We start from the raw sequence: 18,676 nt of genomic DNA on the forward strand, positions 1-18,676 counted from the left end.
AAAACAGCAAGAGATTATTATATAAAGTTAGTTAGGGGCTTCTTCGAGCCATTATCACCTTTTCACACAGCTCACGCTCACAGAGAAAACCTTACATGCTTGCTTTCACCGATAGAGAAAAGTTTTCTAGATCACACTGATGATAGGAGGAAGGAGGAGAAGGAGAGATTGGAAAAGGAATTACACAAGAGGACATCTGCAGATAATTATGCTTTTGCCGTGATAAAAACACAAGGGAAAATAGCTTTAGATACATTACACGAAGGGAGGCTCTGTGTACATAGACCTAAATCATATTATGATACAATCTTTGTGGGAACTAGTGAATGTAAACATACGTTTTTGTTTCAAGGTAAATGGACGTTCATGCTGAATGGACAAGACCCAGTTATTCCAGGGATATATTATATTTGTGGACTTAACGCCTATTATCGGCTTCCTAAAGGATGGTATGGGAGATGTTATTTGGGAAAGTATTCCCAAAGATTTATCAACTAGACGACTTAAAGAAATTCCTAAAGCTGTCTGAATCACATCATGTTCAGAAAAGGGAGACAGCTTCTGGTGTGGTAGGAGATATATTTGGAGCGATGATTCCATCAGTAGGAGTCATATTGAATTCAATTAAAATACGAAAGTTGTCTACTATTGTGGATAACATGTTGAAAAAATTCTCAGGAGCTATAATCCTGATGGATGCTGAACTTGCTGCAGAAAGAGCTATGACTCTTCAAAATCGGCTTGCCTTAGACATTCTTTTAGCAAAGGATGGCGGCGTTTGCAAAATGATTGGTACACGTCACTGTTGTTCTTATATTCCGGACAACAGTGGGCAAATTAGAAAAATGCTTACGAATTTAACCAACGAAAGTACGGATTTGAAGGAATTGAAAGAACCAGGAGTATGGGAAAAGGTTGGAAAAGGATTTGCTTCTGTGGGAAATTGGCTCAGCAACATTTGGAACAGAATATTACTGAAAATAGTAAAGCGAATAATAATAATATTAATTTGTTTATTGGGTATTTGGGGAATATGGAAGGCTATTAAAATATTGAAAACAAGAAACAAAAGGAGAAGAGAAGAAAAAGAACAAAATAAAATGGTAGAAATATACCGAGAAAAATCGAAGGGAACCAAAAGAAAGAGGGAATTGACTGAAATACAAAATTACTAAAACAGAATTTTAATGTAATAAAATTTGTGGGAAGATTTGATGTGATGACATAATTAGTCATCAGAGGAGGGATTGATGATGCAGAAAAAGAAGGACCAACATATATTCATATATCATGTAACCAAAATCGTATAATGTAGTGTGATTTTAGTAAAGAAAATAATGTACAATAAGGGAAATTGTGCCCTCGGAGTAGTTCGCCATTATTATAAACAAGCTTAATTAATCATGAAGAATTGAAAAATGTAATAATCCGTCATAATTACAAATATGTGCTATGATTTCTTGTTGGAACTGTTTTATGCTTAGCTTAAATGTAATAGAGGCTTTGGCCTAGTTGCCTGGTCTCAAATTCTAACTGCGTGGCCTTTGCTTGAATGAATAAAACGTATATTTTACTTTAAGGTTGTATTTTTCCAGTAGAGATGACTAATACACTTATCTCCAAGGTTTCGTGCTAGGCCGGTTTCATCCCCTTTGATACAAGGTCAGTCTCTGCAGGTGCGGACAATAAAAGTACTGATACCGAAATAATTGGCAAACTTTGTTGCAACTTGTGTTCCAAGGCTCCAAGGACAATGTATGCATAAATGAGTACTAGGAGAAAGACACTATTCATTGGTCAAATTGAAGCTACCCTATGAACCCTCCAATGGAAGACCCTGCAGAATTTGGAATGTTTCTTACTTAAACCCACCGGACAAAGAGAAGTCAGCCATTTTCCTTGATGCCCTCTTTGAAGCCAAATGCCAGACGCCATCTTAGACGACATCTTGATGCCCTTTTCTCTATTCCAGAGAAAGAGACTTTAAGAATTCTCACCCTAGAGACTTTAACTTTGATTTGCCCCGTCTTGCCCATGCAGTAACTTTGCGCCATTCTCCTTGCTGCCGCAAGGAAACTTGCCCTTAACTTTGCCCCCTTTAAAATCTGCCCCATGCTGATCGAACCGATACCTGAAGGACAAAGACTTTCGTTGTATGCTGATTGTATTTGGTAAATATGAAAGGATAATTGTATTATGCATTGTGTTTTTCCTTTTAGGTACCAACTGCTGTTTTGATAGGGCCCAAGCTAGAAGTTTTCCAAATTTGTGTTGACTAAATTCGTTTTGCATGAAGCCCCACATGCCAATGGTAATTAGAGGTTAGTTGAGGTACTCATTTGATGCACCCTGTCGTATTGAAATCTTGTTATGCTGACCGATGTATGAAATTAGTCAAATTCTGTTACTTATATTAGTGATTTGCATTGCTATAACTCAGTGCATTATAATACAGATTTTGCGTAGATTGCGTTTCTTCCGCCGTTATGGACAGGTACTGATGTTCGTATACATATATCATTTGGTTTTGAGACTTATATACATTGTGCTAGCTTTGTTAATATAGGGAAATAAACTCATTAACTTTAAATAAACTGGTGTGGTTATTCATGACTGAAAGGTCATGGTGTGTCGAAATACCAACTATTATTGATTCCTAATATGTTATTTCGATCTATTAATGGAGTATTGAGTATCGATTACAATAGTTATTGATTATTGATCTAAGTGATCTGACTGTTCTAGGATGAGGAGAGCCAAACTCGGCTAAAAGGTTCACCTACCTCCAGCGTGTCCAGGTACAGGTAATTTATAAGGGCTGGACGCGTTATCAACAGTGTCTCTAAAATAGCAATTTGATGTAGCATGAGTTCTACTCATGTAAAGGTTCACGGTACACCTGAATGGTTTGCTGGAATGTAAGTGAAAGTCAGAGTTCCATACAAAAAAACATAGGCAGTTAACTGTTAAGGTTGCTTAGTTCCAGTGGAAGAATGTAATCAAACAAGTTGAACTTGAACTGAAGGCGCCAGTCGCGCAAAATGGATCCATGGGGTTTGTACTTTACTCAATCAGGTTCAGGTTGGGGGTTCGGTCCCTCCCCTGACCCCACGCACGCACACACCCGAAGGGAGACCACACAGCACACTTATGGTCAGTAGCGAAACGTGGTAGGATCTGCAAAAGAAAAAAGTATGACTTTTCTTGCAAATAACATTTGTCATCTGAAATGTGCCCTTCCTCTTCCTTTCCCTGTTTTATAATCAGCAGGACGTTTTTGGGGCCCTTTGTTATGATTTTTGCAGGTTCTGGAGGGTTATTTGGGGCTTCAACCCACACCTTTGCACTGAGGTTTTTATCTGCTGCACCACAGCTTCCCTTTCCTTGCACTGTCAGAAGGGCTGGGGCAGACTCCTTCTTTACCAAACCTCCATTCACTGCACTTTTGACAAGTTGGGCCATTCTGTCTCCAATCTGTATGAATGAATCAGATTATTTTCTAGTTATCAGCATAATTTTGATTTCTCTTTGGTAATCTGCAGCAATCACTCCCCCTAAAACCCGATCAATTTGCCATATCTGTCCTGGTAACTTTCCTCTCTCCAACTGATCTTTGACTGTTTGTGGGACAGATCTCTCTTGTGCGTGCTGCACAGTTATTATCAAATCTAGGGGAATGTGCATCTCTCTAATCTCTGCCATCCTGTAAGTGTCTTTTTCTCCCAGATGTCCACATTTCTGGTGCACCCACTTAGCCATCCCCACTAAGTCAGAATTCTGGGTGGACACTTCAGACTCTGAATTTTTTTCTTTAACATCTGCAAGGGAATTGAACCAATTATGTAAAAGCAATGTGGAAAACCAAACGGCTAGACCATTGGCAGTGAACCAAGAATCAGTGTAAAAATGACACATCTCAAGCAGCTCTTGCTTTAAAGTCTGACACACATTGTACAAATCTGAATCGATAGTCAAACAAACATGCTTTTTATCCTCAGGGGACACTAATTCAAATGGTGCACTCAATTTTGTTGGTGATTCTTTAACCTGTGGTACTCCCTGCACCCTCTCCTCCTCTTGAAAAGGGGCTTGTGACACCTGTTTATGTAGGGCTGCAGTGCCTCTAGCCCTGTCTTGCATGTACCAGACCCAGTGTATGATACTAGCCTCCTGTGCCTGTCCTAAACTGTGAGATTTAGGTGAACTCATCACCCACTGCATGCTTGACATTTCAGGTTTGATACTCCAAAGTTCCAGGGGCTCTCTTGTCTTCCCCTGTTCCTGATTTACATGTAAATCAGTGTTTCTCTCTTGCACTGCGCAGAAACCTAAAGTCTGAATTATTTCATTTGTCAAATCAAAAGCGCGCAGCTGCTCATGGTTTTTCCTAGTTACTTTGTACCAAAGTGTTAAGATTTCACTCAGATGAGGGCTATACGGTTTCCAAAAATCAAACAAGCTCATGATACTCGGTGTCTCTTGCTTAGTGCAAATAGTAAGAAACTCTAAAATCTTTTGCTTTACTTGTGACAACAACTATCTATTTTCTGAGTTCCATTAAATTCCCAGTAACTGCACATTTTGCGACAGTACTTCTGCCTTGTCTGAATTAATTTTACTTTGCAGAAGCGGTCTGTAAATAACATTCTGAGCTCTGTTCTCAGTGTTATCTGTTAAGAAATGCTCTTCAACTGCCAAAAACTGTGGGGTGTTTTGCTCACACTGAGGCTCAGACTGGCACACAGCTGTTTTAACCCCCTCATTACTGGAATGGGAAAAGCCAGATTCTTCTAAAACAGCAGTTTTATAGATTTCACCATTATCTTGCATTAATGTGTTCTGGCTAATTTGCTCACGTAAATTCTTATTTTCATGTTCTAACTGCCTACATCTCTCTGTAAGCAGACAAAAGTATCCAAACCCTTCTGTCAAGAACAAAAGGAACATCATTTCTTTCAAAAGACACATTTTCTAAATCTGCTTTATCACAACACTCATCCCAAGACTCACACAGTCCTGATAAACAAGAAAACATGTTTCTCACAGCACCATAAGGCAGTTTAACTTCACATGCATTTTCAAACATGGTCTACCGTGCTTCTTTAATTCTCTAAACAACAAAAAACAATTACACTTTTAAATCGTGCACTTCCAATCTCCAATTTGACTCCCAAAACTGACCACTCCGCCAAAACTCCACGTTAAAGCCAATAGACAGCTAACCTAAATATCAAATGTAATGTCTAATGTCATGTCAAAGCCAATAGGCAACTAAACTGAATACAGAATGTAATGTCTAATGCCATGTCAAAGCCAATAGGAAGCTAACCTAAATACCAAATGTAATGTCTAATGCCATGTTAAAGCCAATAGGCAGCTGACCTGAATACAGAATGTAATGGCTAACGCCATGTCAAAGCCAATAGGCAGCTAAACTGAACAAAACATATAGGCCCTCATTCCAACCCTGGCGGTCTATGACCGCCAGGGTGGAGGTTGCCGGAAGCACCGCCAACAGGCTGGCGGTGCGTCATCTGGCATTCCGACCGCGGCTGTAAAGCCGCGGTCGCCCAGCCGGGTCCGGCGGTTTCCCGCCGGATTACCCCCGGCTGGGAGAATCCTCCATGGCGGCGCTGCAAGCAAGATTCCGACCCCCCTTCCCGCCAGCCTGTTTCTGGCGGTTTTCACCGCCAAAAACAGGATGGCGGGAACGGGTGTCGTGGGGCCCCTGGGGGCCCCTGCACTGCCCAGGCCACTGGCATGGGCAGTGCAGGGGCCCCCTAACAGGGCCCCAGCATGATTTTCACTGTCTGCACAGCAGACAGTGAAAATCGCGACTGGTGCAACTGCACCCGTCGCACCCCTGCAACACCGCCGGCTCCATTCGGAGCCGGCTTCAATGTTGCAGGGCCTTTCCCGCCCGCCAATGTCGGAATGACCCCCATAATGTGCTACTAGTGAACATTGAGCAACTAATATGCGCAGTGGTGAAACACAAAGTCATTGGTCAAACACAATAATAGCATCACACCACCATCGCTGATACCGAGGCTGCACGTCGTCTTGACGCTGACCCAGTCTTTGTGTCCCTGCGGAGTCTGAGATAGAGACCTCCTTTCAAGGTAACGAGGGTTGGGGGTTCCTCTCATGGACATGACAACCCAGCTCTCCTTTAGGTAGGAGGTTAGGCCTATCACATTAGGGTATTAGGGCATATTACACCTTGTATGTTTTTTACATGCATTGCAAGATGGTGGGGGTTTTTGTAATAATGACTCTCGTCTTTACAATTCTGTTTCTTGCACTATTCATTATCCTAATCATTGCAGCCCATGCAACATATCGCAAATTGCAGTTGTGTTAAATAAAAACTATTGAAACTTTGCTGCATCTTTGTCATTGCCTGTGTTTGTATGAGACATGATATATTTGTGAGAAAGGGGTAATCTCCGTTTAACCACGACACTCCCTGAGATGTCTTATTCTCGAGTCCATGCGTAAAGGCTGCCACAAATCACCTTTTACTATTGTGTTTCTGGTGAGGTGCTGCTAGTGAGCCGGTAAGGTTGGGACAACAGTTGTGATTTGTTGTAGGATAGGCATAGTCGCCTACAAGCAAAAGTACTGTCATCCTTCAACCAGCAGTCTTGCCTAGAGCAAGAGTCCAAACTACGACAAATCCATGGCTCTAGCCCTAAAAACGAACCCAACCCTACCTCTGAAACCCTAATCCATTGCTCTAGCCCTAAAAACAAACCCAGCCCTACCTCTGAACCCTAAGCCATGGCTCTAGCCCTAAAAACAAATCCAACCCTATCTCTGAACCCTAATCTATTGGCTCAGCCCTACAAACGAACCCAACCCTACCACTGAACCCTGATCCATGGCTCTAGCCCGGGATGACAGTTAGGCTGTGCGTGCATTCACTCTAGACAGCCATACAAAGGGAGGCTGATAGGTCTTCCTGAGCTAGAGTGGTGGCAGGAGCTGACAGTTGCACCTCAACGGGTTTGTTCCTGTCCTCAAACAAAGCAGTCTCCAAGCCCCCGGACTGTGTGTTGGGCCAGATCAGGGAAAGGCAGGGTGTTGTGCACTACAAAGACTTCTCTTTGAAGTTTGCCCACTTCAAAGACATAAATGGGTACAAGTACTGGACCTCTGATACCACATAGTTAGAATCCTTCTGGACTGAGGAAATTCTGCCAGGAAGAAGAGCTGGACACTGAAGGTGGGACTGCCACTCTGCCTGTTGCTTTGTTGTGCTGGCCTGCTGCTTGCTGCTTCTGTCCTGGGAGTGAAAGGACTGGACTTGGCTTTCTACATCCTGCCTCCAAAGGTGCTCCATGGACTTTGACTGAGCTTGCCCCCTTTTAAGAAGTCTCAAGGACATCAAAGACTTCACCTGCTTGTGCCTGGGCTCTTCTGTTGAGAGTACTAACTTGCCAAGTGGTGCCAACTCCAGTCCCTGGGCCCCTGCAAATGAATGCTGGGGATCTGAAGGAGAAAATCCAAGCATCAATGCGCCGCGCCAGGAGAATTGACTTTGCGCCTGTCTTGCAGCTGAGGAATCAATGCAGCGCCTGCCCTGCAGCTGGAGAAACAGTGCAGCACATCTCACGGCTGCAAAATCGACACCTCACCTGTTTCACCATTTTCCCATCAACACAGCACATTTGGATTTCCAACACATCATCCCTGGATGCCAATTTTTCATCAACCCTGCACCGCAATAGGGAACCGAGGCCACGTGCCCAGAAACCAATGCATCGTCTTTCCCACGGGGAAAGCATCAACTCATTACCTCCGCTGCCAGTAAGCAACCGATGTATCATTTCACCTGTGAGGAAAGAATCAATGCATCACCTCCCCTGTGCAGTAGGGATCCGACGAATCGCTTTGCTTTTCTGGCGCCTCACCTTCCCTGTGGCCCACGTCATCTTTGTTTTTGCTGAATCCCAGGTACTTTGTGCTAAAGAGATACATCCATTGATTCCTATGGATTAAGATTTGTTTAAACTTTTAAAGAGATGTTTGGACATGTGTATGTTGGATTTTTGTTGTTTTGGTCTTGTTTTACCCAGATAAATATTGGCCATTTTGCTACACTGGTATGGAGTCCTTTTGTAGTGTTTTCACTATGTTACTGTGTGTGTGTGTGTGTGTGTGTGTAGAAATACTTCACACATTGCCTCTGAGATAAGCCAGACTGATTGTGCCAAGCTACCAACGGGATGAGCAGGAGTTATCTTAGCTGTGTGACTCCCTTACCCTGACTAGAGTGAGAGTCCCTGCTTAGACAGGGTGAAAACCACTGCCAAACAGAGACCCCATTTCTAACAATCAGTCTCATCTCCAACAGATGCGCTCTATACTAGAAACAAATTGGCTTTACTCCTCCTATTATGGCCGGCACTACTGCTTCCTGTGTCAACCTACTTAGGAGGGATGAAGCAGAAGCACTTCTTGTAATAATAAAGCCAAACAACAAACAAATACATAGGCAATTTTATTCCTCACCCCAAACCAGGAGGGTGTCGAGAAAGACAATCATTTGGCATAATGAAGCCTATTGGTAGGCAATTCTAGCAGTTTTCCTCACCACAGTCAGCAGTGAATAGGCATAAACTCAAGCTGAATAAAAGTGCAGAAGGTATAAGTAACAAAATGGCAACATCAATTATTCCTTCATCCAGTGCTTTGATTTGCCAAAAAAGTAAGGGGGTTATTATGACCCTGGCGGTCGTGCTCGACCACGCCGTTGGTGGCGGCCAGACCACCGACAGCATGGCGGTGCCGGACCGCCAAATTCTGACAATTGAAGTGAACTGGCTGTATTGCAGCCAGTTCACCACCTGTACCGCCAGGGTGGTAGGACCGCCTAGCCGAATGTTGACCACCTTCGACCCAGCCACTCACCTAACACAATCCGCGGTATTTTGGGCATCCTTACCACCAGGGATTGCCGCCACGGAATCCCTGGTGGTAACAATACTGGTGACAATAATGCTCTTTCCTGTTGCCACTGCAGGACTCCCCAACCTCCCCACACCCTGACCCCATCTGAAGCCCCCCACCACCCCAAGCAGTGACACCCCCACCCCGATCCCCATTCCAAACTCCCCACCCCGTACATCCACGCAGGCACACATCACACATACATACATACACGCACACACACACGCACACTCATTTACACACACATGCACACACGCCTCAACACCCCCCAATCCCCGCATACACGCATTCACACATGCACACATACACTTGCATACACACGCATACAATCACACATGACACCCCTCACCCCCCTCCATTTGCACAAACACACACCCCCATTCATGCACACAACACTCACCATCTCCCCTCCACCTCCCCTGTCGGTCGATCACCTTACTTGGTGGTCGCAGTGGTCGTCCGGGAGGGAACGGGGTCCATGGCGCTTGCTCTGCCACCAGCGCCCCGCCAACACAACACTGCCACGCCTACTACTAAGTCGTAAAAGGAGTGGCGGTGTTGCGTTGACGTGGCAGTGCCAGCGGAGCAACCTCCACTGCACAGCCAACCGCCAGTATGGCTGCTGACGGCTCTCTGCCCAATTTATGGCGGAGAGCCGCCAGCAGTCATAATATGACGGTCGGATGACTGCCATCATTGGTGGTCTTGTGGCTGGCGGCCTAAGTGTTAGTAGATAGGACTGCTTGACCAAATAAAGAATAGAATTTCCCCCATGTAAAGTCTGTCATGGGACATTTTAGGTATAGGATCAATCTCACATTGGTACTGCACAAATGTCCTTTGAAGATGCTCCTTTGAAAGTTGCCCAATTTCTAGAAATGCTCCTAGTATTCCTATCGTCTAATGAAGAAGGAAGAGGAATCCTTTCTTTAGAATACGCTAGGGAAGCTGCCTTTACCTACCTACTGAAAGAACAGTACATCAGTTAATGGTCCATTCCCACAAGATCAAAGGTAACAAAAAGGGCATCTGTTTTTCTGAAAGATGAAGTTATGTTCAAATAAATAGACAAAAGCTTTGTAAAGCAAAGATGTGTCATAATCTCTCCTGGTCAGAAGATGGACTAGGGAAAAAAAAGGTGTGGGAGCGGGGGCTTTAAAAAAATTACACTCCAAGATTTTACCTTAACAAATCACCCACTCATTGATGAATTGCAGGTGGCATCGAACCTCAATTTCATGAGGCAATGTGTCCCCCTGTTTAAGGCACCTTCGAACACATCAAAAATACAGTAAATCAAGTAGGAGACCACTCAATAATTGAATTCTAGATCAGTAAATAAATTGAAAGGATTAATTGCAAAAATTCAAAAAGATACAGTGCAGAGTCAGCATTAAGAGCCTGATTTAGAGTTTGGCAAAGGGGTTACTCCATCAGAAATGTGATGGATATCTTGTGTGCCATATTACAATCTCCATATATCCTATAGGAATCATAATACGGCAGAAGGGATATACGTCATGTTTGTGACTGAGTAACCCATCCGCCAAACTCTAAATCAGGCCCTAACATTTTGCCACGAAGGCCGTCATTAAATAGAGCATTACAGAGTACAGCAAAATCAGAATTATTCTAAGGGCCAGATGTAGGTAGCCTTTTGCATGTTGCAAACTGCGAAAATCGCAGTTTGCGGCGTGCAAAAGGCCTAACGCGATGCACAACCTCAAATTGCGAGTCGGTACGGACTCGCAATTTGAGGCTGCAACTCGCAAATAGGAAGGGGTGTTCCCTTCCTATTTGCGACCGCATTGCCATGCTGAGTTGCTTTGTGACCGCGAATGCGGTCGCAGACCAACTCGCAGTTACCATCCACTTGAAGTGGGTGGTAACACATTCGCAAAAGGGAAGGGGTCCCCATGGGACCCCTTCCCCTTTGTGAATGTCGACAAAAATGTTTTTTCAGAGCAGGCAGTGGTCCTATGGACCACTGCCCATGGACCGCTGCCTACTCTGAAAAAACCGAAACCAAATGGTTTCAGAAGTTTTTTCTTTTTGCAGCTCCTTTAAGGAAAACGGACTGCAAAAAGAAAAAAAACTGCTTCTTTAAAAAGCAATCACAGACATGGAGGTCTGCTGTCTCCAGCAGGCCACCATCCCTGTGAGTGCATGGACTCGCTATGGGGTCGCAAACTGCGACCCACCTCATTAATATTAATGAGGTGGGTCTTTGCGACCCCATAGTGAGTCGCAGAAAGTGTCTGAGACACCTTTCTGCATTTGGTTTTGCGAGTTGCAATTAGCGAGTCGCTGTGACTCGCAAATTGCAAGTCGCAAAATTATACTTACCTACATCTGGCCCTAAGTCTCAAGTGAGCAGCAAAATCAATAGAGAAATGGACAGCATCCGTAGCAGCACTGGAAACAAACTGACTCACCCACAAAATCAAGGTTTTATATACACTATTTTCACATATTAAATCACTAAAACGTCTAAATCCTTGTGGTGTGTTCAACAGTGTTACATTCTCAACAAAGCAGAGCAGTTTTTGTTAAACGTCATATTGCCTTAACATCTAAGCACTATCCCACTACATGAATATTGATTCATCTCAGTGTACAGTTGTGTCATCTGTAGATAGCTCGATAACAGAAATACATGAACAGCAAATTATTCTCAATGAATAGGACACAGTGAGCCAGGAGAAAGTCCTTGAAAATGAAACAGTATTGTAACAAAGCTAGTAAAATTTCATCAAGATCAGCAAGAACAAAGTCAATAGAAATAAACAAACATAACTCTGCTTGACTGCGTGCTGCAGAAGTAATGAACAGTGAACTATGCAGGGAAAAATTTCCACTTAAAAGAAGACGGCTGCCAGGCCATCGTTGAGGCCTGGTTAACAAGAGCTAAAAAAACACACTTCTACTTGTTATAAGAAATTTGTTTCAAAGACATTAGCACTATATCAGTGTGTACATAGTCAATCAAGAGTAAATTCATATTCCACACATTGCTAATGATACACAAAAATATAAATGTACAAAAACTGATACAGGGAGAACTAGATCCTGTGAACAATGTAAAGATGATGACACTTTGGGCAGGACGATGGGATCTGACTTAAGAACAATTTTGTCCTAAAAAATGATGAAAGGGTCACTGTAAAGAAGGACACCGATCTTGCCCAAACTCCTCCCGCTGCTGATAGCAGTCAGAAAAAAAAATCAGTCATCACATGACTGGCAGAATCAAGAGGCTCAAATAAGCTTTCTCTCTGAAAACTGAGAACCAGAGGAAGATCCCAGGTTAGAACTGGGGTGTGAGTTGCTGGCCCTCTCAAAGCAAAATTCCTCAGAAGATGTTTAGCAAGGTCGTCAAAAGAACACAGGTCTGCAATTATGAAGACACTTTTAAAGGCAGACACTTCTAAAGTCTGATAATTGGCTCCATAAAGTAGAGACAGGTAAGCCTACCAGAAAAAACTCTCAGACATCCCAGCACTAAATTTCTGTCTCCACCAGAAGAGACCAGATTCTTTGAAAGACACAAGAAGTTAAAGTTTTTCTAGTGGCTTTCATAGACTTTGTGAGTCCTACATCTTCTGGAGTTCTGGATGGAAACTGCAATGTCAGAAGCACAGCAAAGAGCCATCATGTTGTATTCCAAGAATATAGTCCGAGTTGAAAGTAAAAGTAGATTTATTGGAGGACAGCACGGTACTAACCAGAAAGTCAGGGAGCTATAAGAACTCTGTCCCAGCCATCCTAATGCAGAACTTTCACGAACACAAAGCTGGCATAAGACCAGAATTGACCACAAACACAATAGTTAAAGTGAACTACACAGAATATAAAACATCATCCTCTTCCGGTCACTATTCAAGCCACTTATGCCAGGCACTTGCAGGCACTGACCGACAGAGATGGAAATACTTGGCCAGGTTACACTCACCGATCCCCCACCCACACCTTCAGCGAAGGAGGGAGAGAGTGGAACTTTGGAAGAAGGGCATTTTCTCAGGAGGAAAAAATATCTAATCATGGAAACCCCCAGGTTGCCTTCATAGTTTGAAAAGACTGCAGAGACAGGGTAATTTCCATCAAAGACATAAAGACACAAGTCATACTCCTGGCAAGCCCACTCCCCATCCCTGGAAGATAATGGCATAATTCAAAGTATTAACAAAAGACCTACCTTGTACCAGAATCACAGGTGCAGATAAGAAAAACAGTGTTTCTGCTCCACCCCTCCTAATCAGGTTCACATATTAGAATGGGTGAAGCAGATGGTACAGGGGATGCCTGGGGGGCATGAGACTGATCCTTCTTCCATGTTGACCGTGGAGGAGACAATGCCGGGCTAAGGGACACCCATCTTGCCCTGTTAAAATATTTTGTGACCTTTCAATGAGCTAAACAGAATTATCACCACTAGGGCTGCACCGCCAGGATGAACATTGCTTAAGCCGAAAACACTAACACTACCCATTACCTCCCGTCCCTCCCTCGCCTTCCTTTCCGTTGGTTGGGAAAGGAAGGCGAGGGAGTAGGACTAGGAGTAATGCCATTACCGGTAAGTAATGGACGCATACTCTCAGGAGGTAGCTAAATTCATTTTTAGGATGCTGCTCTCAAGCAGATGCTATACAAATGCTGTTTTGATCAGGAGATTTCAGAGAGCGCAGGTTGTGTCCTCAGACAAAAACACCCGGCAATGATAGAAGCTCAAACATAATGGCGATATATTAGTCTATGAAACATTTTCATTTTAGGACAATATTTCTGGCACTCTGCAGAGCCCCGCAAATGCTGACTTTCAGGAGAGGGAGGGTGATGTCAACAGTCAGTGTTAGAACAAAAACACAGCACCAATTGCTTAAATCCTTAACCACCTTTGAGGAATATTCAAGAGCCCCTAGCGCCACCGAAGCGTCACTTTTAGTGACGTTCCAGTGGTGCTACGCACTGCACACTATTTACAAGGTGGCTGTTAGAAATGGGGTTTTTGGTTGGCAGTCAGGTTGCCCTCTGTCCAAGCAAGAACCGTCACTCTAGTCAGGGTAAGTCACACACAATCCAAAATCAGCCTGTGCCCACCCTCTGGTAGCTTGGCACGAGCAGTCAGGCTTAACTTAGAAGGCAATGTGTAAAGCATTTGTGCAATAAATCATACAATACCATAGCATAACACCACAAAAATACACCACACGGTGTTAAGAACAATATATAATATTTATCTGGGTATTTGCAGGTCAAAACGATCAAAGATGCAATATGAATTTGTAAAGATATCACTGAAAAGTGATATAAAGGGGGTCATTCTGACCTCGGCGGTAAAAGGCGCTTACCGCCGGTCAGAAGACCGCCATAACACAGCCGCGGCCGTGGTAAACCACCACGGTCATTCTGACCCGCAACTTGCAAACCGCCAAAAACCCGACATCCACAAAAGTCCGCCACACCAAAGGTCAGCGAAAAAATGGCGATGACCAAACCTCCACCGTCACGGCAACAGAAATACGCCCATACCATTCCGACCCACAAATCCACGCGGCGGTCTTTCAAACGCGGTATTCCATTGGCGGTACACACCGCCGCGGTCAAAATACACACACACATAGAAAACTCAGCCACATTGGTCAGTTTGAAACACACACACCTGATACACATACTAACACCACTCCCACACACCCAACCAAATATAAAACACACACCCACATCACCCACAAACCCCTACGACCCGAAATTATTGACGAAGGCTAGAGAGAGAGCACAGAATAGACAATCCCACAACACAGAGGCACACAACACCATCACACACACAGAATCCACGCACCAAACACCACACACCACCACACGCACCACACTCATCACCACAAACGCCACCCCACACCTCATCCACACCACCCCATGGCACCCCAAAGACACCCCAGGTTCACTGACGCAGAACTCAGGGTCATGGTGGAGGAAATAGTCCGTGTAGAGCCCCAGCTCTTCGGGGCACAGGTGCAGCACACCACAATTGCCAGGAAGATGGAGCTATGGCAAAGGATAGTGGACAGGGTCAATGCGGTGGGACAGCATCCACGCAATCGGGATGACATAAGGAAGCGCTGGAACGACCTACGGGGGAAGGTGCGTTCCATGGTATCAAGGCACAACATTGCGGTGCAGAAGACTGGCGGCGAACCCCCACCTACTCCCCCAGAATTTACAGCATGGGAGGAGGAAGTCTTGCACATCCTGCATCCTGAGGGCCTCGCAGGAGTAGGCGGAGGAATGGACTCTGGTAAGTCAAATCTTCACTACTGCTTCCCACCCCCACCCCACCTGCATGCCAAATCATACCCCCACCCCCATCACACCAACTCCTTGCAAATGGCTCACCATCACAACCCACCCATCCCAACACCAAGCACTGCATGCGACCACAAAGCATGGACACCCATCACCAAAGCATGCCCACTGCACACACACATCACCCCCACAAGCCACCCTCACAAAAGCCCCCACAAGGGAATGCCTGCACTTGGGTACACAGACACCCACCCATCACACGAAATGCCACACACAGAAGCAATAACCATACCTTTATACCCCTGCAGGACCCGAACGCCACCACACCGCCACGGAGGGTCCAGAGATGTCCATCCCACCCCCAGAAGAGGCCCCCAGCGATGACAGCAGCTCTGTCTCCCTGGACCCAGATGACCAGCCCGGCCCATCGGGGACCTCTGGACAGTCGGTTCCCCACAGACAGCCACAGGCTACACCAGACCCAACCCCCTCTGGGAACACCAGCACAGCTCCCACCCAGCGGGCCCATGCCTCTGTCTCCAGGACACGTCAATCAGCGGTGTGTCCACCACTACAGGGCACCCAGGTTGACCCACCACCCCAACAACAACAGGGACCTGGGGGAAGTGGTAGTGGGCACACCGTCCAGGGGACAGAGGCCCAGGAACACAGGGGAACTGGGAGGGCTGCTGTGCGACAGGGGGGGGACAGGCCCAGGGAACCGACTCTCCAAGAGGCCCTCTCCTCCATCATGGGAGCTTACCACCACTCCCAGGAGACGATGGCGACGGTACTGGCCAGGTTCCAGGAGATCCAGGCACTGCAGGAGGAACGGTACATGGGGTTCAGAGAGGAACTGAGGAACATTGGTTCCGCAATGGGGACCATCGTCGTGGCCCTCAACCAGATAGTCACCACATTGCGGGACCATGTGGCACCCCAAAGGGCCCCTGTCACTAGCCCAGGCCAGGAACAGCCTACCACCTCCGCCGGCGCTAGTGGACAGGAGGCCCCCACACAACAACAGGCCACCAGAACCCCACCTCCTGCAGAAGAAGAACCACCCCGCAAGCGGAACCTGAGATCTCACAAGAAGACAGAGTAGGATTGCAAGACCCCCGCCAGCCTAAGATACCCCCTGATGTCATCCCACTGTCCCACATTGTCACCCTGTCCAACCTTTAACTGCCCCTGCTCCATCCTTCCACAGGCATATGGACAATGCACCTGTGCGACTGAGAACTGGACTCTGCCATGGACATTACTCCACCCCCACCCATCACCGTTGTACATTCATGTACCTATATGTAGCACTTAAAATGAATCACTTATTGCACTTAAAATAACAGGAGTCTGCTTGTATTCTTAACAAATGTATTACACATAACGGTGCAATAATGTCCAGTTACTTTGTAATGACAACATACCCATTTCAATAAGCTTTAGTCCATGGGCAAACAAAGCAGAAGTCACGCAGTGGGTCATACAGCTCTGAAAAGGGAAGGGAAAGTCACAAATCAGTTAACAGGAACTGGGGGGAAACACAGACAGTGGAGACGCATGAGGCCTTAAGTAAATGTAAAATGGCGTGGGTGATTCTTACCTGTGTGCTACTGAAAATATTGTTGTATGACTGTATCCCTGTTGTCCGTGTCGTCCCCGTCGTCTTCCTCCTCTTCACTCTCCACAGGCTCCACAGCTGCTACAACACCACCATCTGGACCATCCTCCTGCAGAAAAGGCACCTGGCGTCGCAAAGCAAGATTGTGAAGCATACAGCAGGCCACGATGATATGGCACACCTTCTTTGGTGAGTACATTAGGGATCCCCCTGTCATATGCAGGCACCTAAACCTGGCCTTCAGGACCCCGAAGGTCCTTTCTATGATCCTCCTAGTTCGCCCATGGGCCTCATTGTACCGTTCCTCTGCCCTGGTCCGGGGATTCCTCACTGCGGTCAGTAGCCACGACAGGTTGGGGTAACCAGAGTCACCAATTAGCCACACACGGTGTCTCTGTAGCTGTTCCATCACATAAGGAATGCTGCTATTTCGCATGACATACGTGTCATGCACTGACCCAGGGAACTTGGCATTTACATGGGAGATGTACTGGTCAGCCAAACAGACCACCTGGACATTCATCGAATGATAACTTTTTCTGCTTCTGTACACCTGCTCACTTTCTTTGGGGGGGAACCAAAGCCACATGGGTCCCATCAATGGCACCAATGATGTTGGGGATATGTCCAAGGGCATAGAAATCACCCTTCACTGTAGCCAAATCGCCCACCTCAGGGAAAATAATGTAGCTCTGCATGTATTTCATCAGGGAAGACAACACTCTGGACAAAACCTTAGAAAACATAGGCTGAGACATCCCAGATGATATGGCCACTGTTGTCTGAAAAGACCCACTTGCCAAAAAATGGAGTACTGACAGAACCTGCACCAGAGGGGGAATTCCTGTGGGTTGGCGGATGGGGGACATCAGGTCTGGCTCCAGCTGGGCACATAGTTCATGTATAGTTGCTCTGTCATGCCTGTATGTAAGTATGATATGTTGTTCTTCCATTGTCGACAGGTCCACCAGCGGTCGGTACACGGGAGGATTCATCCTTCTCCTCGCAAGTCCCAGCGGACGGTGCCTAGGAAGGACAACATGGAGCACAGAGTGAAGCAACCCACAGGTTCGTTCACACAGCTTGCACAGTACACGAATCGCTATGCATTGAAAGGCTTGTATGAGTGGCAATGCAAGGCCTAGGCCTGTGTGACGCAGTAGAAATTCAGCCATGTGGGCCCTTGAAATGGCGGCTGCCTGACTTGTGAAGTGTGACAGTGGGATGTGAGGTCAATGCGCTGGCGTGGCACACCGTGGCGGTAGGCGGTCGAAGACCGCGGTGCTAAGCCGCATTGGTTAACATTGCACCCTATGGGTTTCAGTAGCCAATGAGGATGGGCGCCTGCGGTACGCACCGCCGCCGGCGTGACCGCCATTTTCTATCTGATTAATCACTCAAGACCTGATCATCCACAGGAGAGGACCGATACTGCAAGTGCTGCTGTGACCTCGGTCTGGGAGATACAATGGCTGCTGCGACTGGGGAAAGGGCCCCTGCCTTCACTTCTGAAGAATTGGAGAAACTTGTTGATGGGGTCCTCCCCCAGTATGCGCTACTCTACTGTCCTCCAGACCAACAGGTTAGTACACAGCGTGCACGTTGAATGGGCTATGCCTGTGTTGAGTGGGGTGTATGTAAGATGGTGGGGAGAGGAGCGAATGAGGAGTGCAACGCACGAAAGATGAGAGCATGTGCCACATGGCAAGGTTGGGGAGAGGGGGGCCACTCACATTGACCAGGCAGAAAAGTGATGAGATTTCCTTTACCACCCTGTACATGTCACATAGGTCAGCGCCCATC

This window comes from Pleurodeles waltl, chromosome 3_1 (genome assembly GCF_031143425.1).
Source record: "Pleurodeles waltl isolate 20211129_DDA chromosome 3_1, aPleWal1.hap1.20221129, whole genome shotgun sequence".
Taxonomy (NCBI): Eukaryota; Metazoa; Chordata; class Amphibia; order Caudata; family Salamandridae; genus Pleurodeles; species Pleurodeles waltl.